Source organism: Triticum aestivum, chromosome 3D, assembly GCF_018294505.1.
Source record: "Triticum aestivum cultivar Chinese Spring chromosome 3D, IWGSC CS RefSeq v2.1, whole genome shotgun sequence".
Classification (NCBI taxonomy): Eukaryota; Viridiplantae; Streptophyta; class Magnoliopsida; order Poales; family Poaceae; genus Triticum; species Triticum aestivum.
The window spans coordinates 412,597,030-412,605,364 of record NC_057802.1 but is presented as its reverse complement, the minus strand read 5'-3'; the positions used below and the strand labels follow the sequence as shown (position 1 = coordinate 412,605,364).

The window sequence follows — 8,335 nt, the reverse complement described above, 5'->3', positions numbered from 1 at the left end:
CTCATCGTGGGAGGACCAATCTTCATCAACATCTTCACCAGCACCATCTCCTCTCAAACCCTAGTTCATCTCTTGTATTCAATCTTTGCATCAAAACCTTAGATTGGTACCTGTGGGTTGCTAGTAGTGTTGATTACTCTTCGTAGTTGATGCTAGTTGGTTTATTTGGTGGAAGATCATATGTTCAGATCCTTCATGATATTTATTACCCCTCCGATCATGAACATGAACATGCTTTGTGAGTAGTTATTTTTGTTCCTGAGGATATGGGAGAAGTCTTGTTATAAGTAATCATGTGAATTTGGTATTCGTTCGATATTTTGATGAGATGTATGTTGTCTTTCCTCTAGTGGTGTTATGTGAATGTCGACTACATGTCACCTCACCATGGTTTGGGCCTAGGGGAAAGCATTGGAAAGTAATAAGTAGATGATGGGTTGCTAGAGTGACAGAAGGTTAAACCCTAGTTTATGCGTTGCTTCATAAGGGCTGATTTGGATCAACATGTTTCATGCTATGGTTAGATTTATCTTAATTCTTCTTTCGTAGTTGCGGATGCTTGCGAAGGGGTTAATCATAAGTGGGAGGCTTGTTCAAGTAAGGACAACAACCAAGCACCGATCCACCCACATATCAAATTATCAAAGTAGCGAACGCGAATTATATGAGCATGATGAAAACTAACTTGACGATAATTCCCATGTGTCCTAGGGAGCGCTTTGCTTTATATAAGAGTTCGTCCAGGCTTGTCCTTTGCTATAAAAAGGATGGGGCCACTTTGCTGTGTAAGTGCATCTAGTGCCCCTTAGTGATTTTGGTGTATTGAAGAATTATAGGTTAAGGGACTAATGCGTTTGTGAGTGTACACAGATCTATAAGTCTATGAGGAGTTTGATAATTACAGTGAAAGTCGACCCCTAAAAATGAAGTTCTTCGACTGAAGACTTTGGATTTCTGAAGACTTTCTGAAGACTTTGAAAATGAAGAAATTGGTGTGACCTTGAAGACTTGGTATTAATTTGAGGAATATGAAGCGTGAAGACTTTTGTTTTCGTAGTTTCATTTTCTCTTTCTTGAGTCATAGGAAACACCGTACTGTTAAAGGGGGTCGAGGAAATACTAAGGAAAAATTTCCATGTGATGCTCAACTCAAAATCCTACACCTACCAATCCCTTCGAGTGAAGCCATTGGAAATCTCATATAGTTCAGTCATATTCTTCAGTGACAGAGACGAAGTTCTTCTGATCTCTGAGGAATTTGTTCTGACTGAGGAGTTAGGAATTCGCCAGTGCGGATTGCCTACACAGTGAGGAACATGATAGCCCTGAGGAATTTGAACCTCAAATTTCCGACCGTTGCTGTGCTATGCGCCAGCTGTCCCAAAATATCTACCCACCTAACGGTCATATCATTGAAGGGCATTTATGTCTTATCATGCGGGCTGCTCCCTAGGCTATAAATATCCGCCCCCTACAACCACTAGCTGGTTGGCTGCTCCGAGAGAAACTGACACTTGTCATTTGAGAGCGTCCCATCCTCTGAGGACTTTGAGCGAAAATCATCAAGTGAGGAAAAACCCCAAACCCAAACACCTACAAACCCAAAGTGATTGAGCATCACTGAAGAGATAGATCCTGCGTGGATCCAACGCTTGTTACCTTTGAAGACTGTGCTTCTTCCAGACGGTTAGGCGTCAAGGTCTAGAGCATCCAAGAGGAAATTGTGGATCGTCGAGTGACCGAGTTTGTGAAGGTTTGGAAGTCACCTGAAGACTTACCACGAGTGATTGGACGAGGTCTGTGTGACCTTAGTTCAAGGAGAATACGGTGAGGACTGTGTGTCCGGGACTGGGTGTCCTCAGGTTTAAATACCTAGCCGCTCCAACCAGACGTACAACTGAGACAGCAGTTGGAACTGATTTACCAAATCATTGTCTTCACCAAGCCAACTGGTTCTATTTCCTCAACACTTTCATTTCCTCATTCCTGTGTTGTGCAATTGTTCATATCTGTATTTGAAGACTTTCTCAATTTCCTCAGTTCAATTTCCTCAGTCAGTTTGTCTTCATCCTGTGTTATCCTGTGTTTACGCTTTCTGTACTCTGTGCTTCTTTTCATTTCATCATGATGACTATGCTTGTGTTCTGCTATGCATACTTTTGAGTACTTATTCCGCTGCAAGTAGTTCTTCGCTAAGGAATTTCCTCACCCACAAATCCCTCAGTGAAGAATTTATAAAAATCGCCTATTCACCCCCCTCTATTCGATATAACACACTTTCAATTGGTATCAAAGCAAGGTACTCCCTTGTTCTGTGTGATTTTGGTTTAACCACCTGGAGTTTTAGTTATGTCGACCACAGGTATGAAGAAAGTGACATGTCCCATCTTTGACGGTCATGATTATCCCAAGTGGAAGGCCATGATGAAGAAGCGCCTCATGGCGATGAACAGCGAACTGTGGACCGTCACTGAGATTGGTCTTACCGATCTGTGCAAGACGGTGGAAGCTGATGACATTCGCAAGTACACTCTTCTCAACCTCACGGCGAAGGGCGTCATCTGCTCCTGTCTGTCTCAAAATCAGTTCAGGAACGTTATGCATCTCGATCATGCGAAGCTTATCTGGGACCGTCTCTCTGATGTCTATGAAGATCATCGAACCCGTCATGATCCTTGGTTTGAGGACTTCAAGGAATCTCTCAAATCAATGACATTCGAACCAGAATCATCATCATCCTCACCATGCCTTATGGCAAATGGTGAAAAGGTAACTGAATGCTATCTGTCTGAATCTAGTGATGATGAATTAGGACCCAGTTATGTCAAGCTTGTTTCCCTTGCCGCTAAACAACAAAGAGCTTTGGAAAAGGTTCAAAACATGCTTAGTAAGAGCGATAATATGTTGGGTGAAGAAATGGATCAGTCAGAAGCTTTGGCTGAAAGTCTTCAGAGACTTCATACTAAGTATGACACCCTTCAAGATCAACATAAAACTCTCTTATCTAATCATGAGAAGCTTTCTTATGAATTTCTTCAAAGAAAGCAAGATCTTGAGAAGCTAAGAGTGAGTTATGAAGATCTTCAGAAGGAGCACGATTCATTACTTGCTCAACAAATCAGCGCTGCTCAGGAAGAATTTGTTCCTCCATGTTGGAAATGCATTGAACGTGAATCTGCTAATTCTTCACCTGAATGTTCAAATGCTTCTAATGCTACAAATTCTTCAACTATCTCTGCTATCACTAATTCCTCATCTGAGGACATTGCTAGTATCACTGACGATGCATGGCTGAAGGAATTGTACATGACAGGCATGTACAAAAGTCTCAAAGGGCATCATACTCTTTGTGATGTGCTTAAAAAGCAGATCCTCAACAGGAACCCTAGGAAAGAGGGTATTGCCTTTGAGAGGAAACTCAATGCTGATGGTACATATTGGAAGCCTGAGCAGTACCCCAAAACCTCATGGGTTGCTGCAAAGGGACCTCCAGTTGATCCATCTAATTTATCTGGCTTTACATGTGAATCTTCTCATTCTTCTGATGAGCCATTTGACTCCAACTATAAACTGTTCAAAAATCAGAATGGTGAAGTATTTGCTAGATATGTTGGCACTAACTGCAGGAACAGTTCTCCTATGAAGAAAATCTGGGTTCCCAAAAGATGCCTTGAAAGTCTTCAGGTGAATGTCCTCATGACACCACCTGTGAAGAATAGGAACCCCAGATCAAATTCTTCATATGGACCAAATTCTTCATATGGATCCAAGTCCTCATACGGACCAAATTCCTCACATGGATCAAATTCCTCAAGAGGATCAAAGTCCTCATATGAACATCATCATGCTAACAACTCTGTTTCGCAGGGAAGAGCCAAGGGCTATGAATATGAGCATTATTCTTCTAATCATTATGTTCATAAGTCCTCGAAGAATTTCTTTGCTTATTCATATGCTTACCCTAACTCCTCTTATGTGAAACGAAATGGATTGGCTTCTATGCCACCTTTCTCTTATGGATCTCGCAGAGTGATGAACTCTTTGCCACCCCTTCAGATGTGGGTGGTGAAGAAAAAGAACTAATCTCTTCTGCAGGGTCAGGTCTCCAGACGTACTTGAACGTCTGAAGAATTTGCTGGAGACCTGAAGTTTGCCTGAAAGGACGCAGGCTAATCATGAAGAAATGAACTTTCATTTCTCACGTCCTCATACTGCTTTATCTGTTCTATTGCTTGATGAAATTGATCTGATGAATTGATGTCATATTCTTCACTGATGAAGTATATGAAGTTCGTAAGCTGCACTAATTCATCTGCAGGATGATCAACCCAAAGCCACTGAGTGGGTCCTCGATAGTGGAGGTACAAATCACATGACTGGTGACAAGAATCTATTGATTGATGCTCCCTTATCAGCATATCATCTTCGCTGACAAAGGCAAAAGTTAGGTATTGGGTCTAGGTAAGGTTGCGATCACAAAGGATCGACACATGGACAAAGTCATGCTTGTCGAGTCCTTAGGATACAACCTCATGTCTGTCTCAATGCTTTGTGATCTTGATATGGTAGTTGTCTTTGGCAAGTATCATTGTGTTGTGGTTATGGAAGCTGACAATTCCAAAGTCTTCGAAGGCTTTAGGAGAGGAGAATTGTATATTGTTGATTTCTCTACAGGACCGCAACCAGCCATGTGCCTACTTGCAAAAGCTTCAGAAGGATGGCTATGGCATCGACGACTTGGTCATGCAGGCATGAGGAATTTGCACACGCTTGCGAAGAAGAAGCATGTCATTGGCATTGAGAATGTCAAATTCCTCAAGGATCACCTATGTGGAGCTTGTGAAGCTGGAAAGATGACCAAGGCTAAGCATCCAACGAAGACTATCATGACCACTACTCGACCATTCGAATTGCTTCACATGGACCTCTTTGGTCCTAACCATTACTCAGCTGTCACAAATGATGCATCTCTCTATGGGCTTGTTATTGTTGATGATTACTCTCGTTACACATGAGTACACATTGTTACTTACAAACATGAAGTGCAGGAAGTCTTCAAACGATTTTCCTCAAGGGCTTCAACCAACTTTGGTGTGAAGATCAAGCACATCAGAAGTGACAATGGAACTGAGTTCAAGAATTCTGGTCTTGATGACTATCTTGATGAACTTGGTATTACTCATGAGTTATCCGCTCCTTACACTCCTCAGCAAAATGGCGTCGTGGAGCGCAAGAACAGAACTCTTGTTGAGATGGCTCGCACTATGCTTGATGAGTACAAGACGCCTCGTCACTTCTGGATTGAGGCAATTTATACTGCGTGCCACATCATCAACAGGGTATATCTTCACAGATTCTTCAAGAAGACTGCCTATGAACTCCTCACTGACAAGAAACCCAATGTGAGTTATTTCAAAGTCTTTGGTGCAAAATGTTGGATTAGAGATCCTCATCACAATGCTAAATTTGCACCAAAAGCACATGAAGGTTTTATGCTTGGTTACGGAAAGGACTCGCACACCTACAGAGTCTTCAACACCGTTCTTCACAAGGTTGTTGAAACTGTAGATGTGCGGTTTGATGAAACTAATGGCTCACAAAGAGAGCACCTACCCTTTGTGATAGATGAACCAGCACATGAGGAAACTATCAAGTTCAAGGCTACTGAGGATGTCATTCCTACCGAAGAATCTGCTGAAGAATTCATTCCAGAACATGAAGAACGTCGAGCTAATGCACCTGAAGAAATTGCTGAAGAAAATGGTGCTGAAGAAAATGCTGATCAAATTCCTCGACGACAACCTACTCATCCTCGCGTTGCAAAAGAAGTGCAAGTTGAGAAGATCATCGATGACATTGAAGCACCAGGTCCTCTCACACGCTCAAAAGCTTCACATTTATCTAACTTTTGTGGGCACTATGCTTTTGTCTCTATCTTAGAGCCCACTAAGGTAGATGAAGCATTTCTGGAGCCTGAGTGGATTCAGGCCATGCAAGAAGAATTACATCAGTTCGAGCTCAACAACGTTTGGGAACTGGTCAATCGTCCAGATCCTCGCAAACACAATATCATTGGCACAAAGTGGATCTACCGCAACAAGCAAGATGAAAATGGCCTTGTGGTGAGGAATAAGGCACGGCTAGTGGCTCAAGGCTACACACAGGTTGAAGGAATTGATTTCGATGAAACTTCTGCACCTGTTGCTAGACTTGAAGCTATTCGCATATTACTTGCTTATGCTAACCATCATGATATCACTTTATATCAAATGGATGTGAAAAGTGCATTCCTCAATGGTAAGCTTGAGGAAGAAGTATATGTTGCTCAACCCCCAGGTTTTGAAGATCCTAAGCATCCTGACAAAGTCTTCAGACTAAATAAGGCCCTCTATGGCCTCAAGCAGGCCCCTCGGGCGTGGTATGATACTTTGAAGGAATTCCTCATGAAGAAAGGCTTCAAACCCGGTTCACTCGACCCTACTCTTTTCACTAAATCATATGATGATATTGTTTGTATGCCAAATATATGTTGATGACATCATCTTTGGCTGTACTGACCAACGTTATAGTGATGAATTTGCCTATATGATGAGTGAAGAATATCAAATGTCTATGATGGGAGAGTTGAAATTCTTCTTAGGTCTTCAAATTCGTCAACAGCGCAATGGCATATTCATATCTCAGGAGAAATACCTCAAGGATGTACTGAGGAAATTCGGCATGCAAGATTGCAAAGGCGTCAAAATTCCTATGCCCACAAATGGCCATCTGTGCACTGATGAAAATGGTATTGACTTCGATCAAAAGGTATACCGCTCCATGATTGGTTCTTTATAGTACTTATGTGCATCTAGGCCAGATATTATGCTTAGTGTTTGCATGTATGCCCGATTTCAAGCTACACCGAAGGAATCACACCATAAGGCTGTGAAGCATATTCTTCGATATCTAGCTCACACACCAACACTAGGATTATGGTACCCCAAGGGCTTGGCTTTTGATCTCGTTGGATATTCTGACTCTGACTATGCTGGTGATCGTGCGGATCGCAAGTCAACATCTGGTACATGTCATTTCCTCGGACGATCTTTGGTCTGTTGGTCCTCGAAGAAACAGAACTGCGTATCACTGTCTACTGCTGAAGCTGAGTACATTGCTGCTGGTTCTTGCTGTGCTCAATTGCTGTGGATGAAGCAAACTCTCAAGGACTGCGGCGTCAACGTGAAGAATGTGCCTCTCTTCTATGACAATGAGAGTGCCATCAAGATTGCTCACAACCCAGTTCAACACTCGAAGACAAAGCACATTCAGATTCGTCATCATTTTCTTCGCGATCATGTGTTGAAGGGCGACATTTCTATTAAGCATGTGAAGACTGAAGAACAACTAGCTGATATCTTCACAAAGCCCTTGGATGAGAAGAGATTTAGCAAGTTGCGGTGTGAGCTAAATATCTTAGAATCTTTGAATGTTCTTTGAAAAGGACACTCATCCTAACACTTATGCAAAATTGATGACTTAGATGTGCAACACATGAAGAAACATTTTTCTTCAATCAATGAAGAATAACACTCTAAGTGTGAAGAAATTAATGAAGAATTTGATTCTCAGAACCCTACGACAATTGTACGCGGTGTCTGAAATCATCATTCTTATACGGTGGGTCACGCCACCACAAAAGTTGAAAAATCTTCAATTTGAGTTTTTCCTCAGTTTTGAAATTCCTCTGTTGTTCATATTCTTCAACTTTGCAAAATCTTCACTGTTTCCGTCGTTTCTCTTCATTGGCTATATATATATATATGAGTTTATGTCCTCTACAACATTCACTCATGGCTAATTCTTCAAGTTGGTTTTTCTGCTAAGTGAATGTGATCGGACCCTTCCCCCTCTATGCTATACTCAACCCAATCTATTCACAAATTCTTCATGTGCGTTCTATTTGAAACTCGTTCAAAATCTTCACAGTGTCCTTGTCAGCTGAAGAATTTGTGAACGGAACTTTTAACTTATCTTATCCAAATTTTCGGCTTTGCCGCTCAAACCGTTCCGCTTCCCACGATATACTTATCTATTCACCCACGATCTAACACGATCTCCACCTCTCAGTACATGGGTGACACATGTCATGCGAATGAGAAGGGTCAGGGGCACGTTCGTCCAATTTCTTCGGGCGAACCGTTTTTCACCATGGCTATAAATACCCCCTCTCCCCTTCCTCACTTCTTTTACTCCGCTCGACCTCTCTCCAAGCTCGAGCTTCTCAAACCCTAGCGCCGCCGCTACATCATCATCGCCGGTGAGGAAGAGCTTCACTGCCTCGACCTCGTCGCCG

General features: G+C 42.2%; 1 pseudogene; it reads left to right on the top strand.

Moving 5' to 3' along the window:
• Positions 1–2,364: 2,364 nt before the first annotated feature.
• Positions 2,365–8,335, top strand: part of LOC123076331 (uncharacterized) — a 98,611-nt pseudogene continuing 92,640 nt past the window's right edge.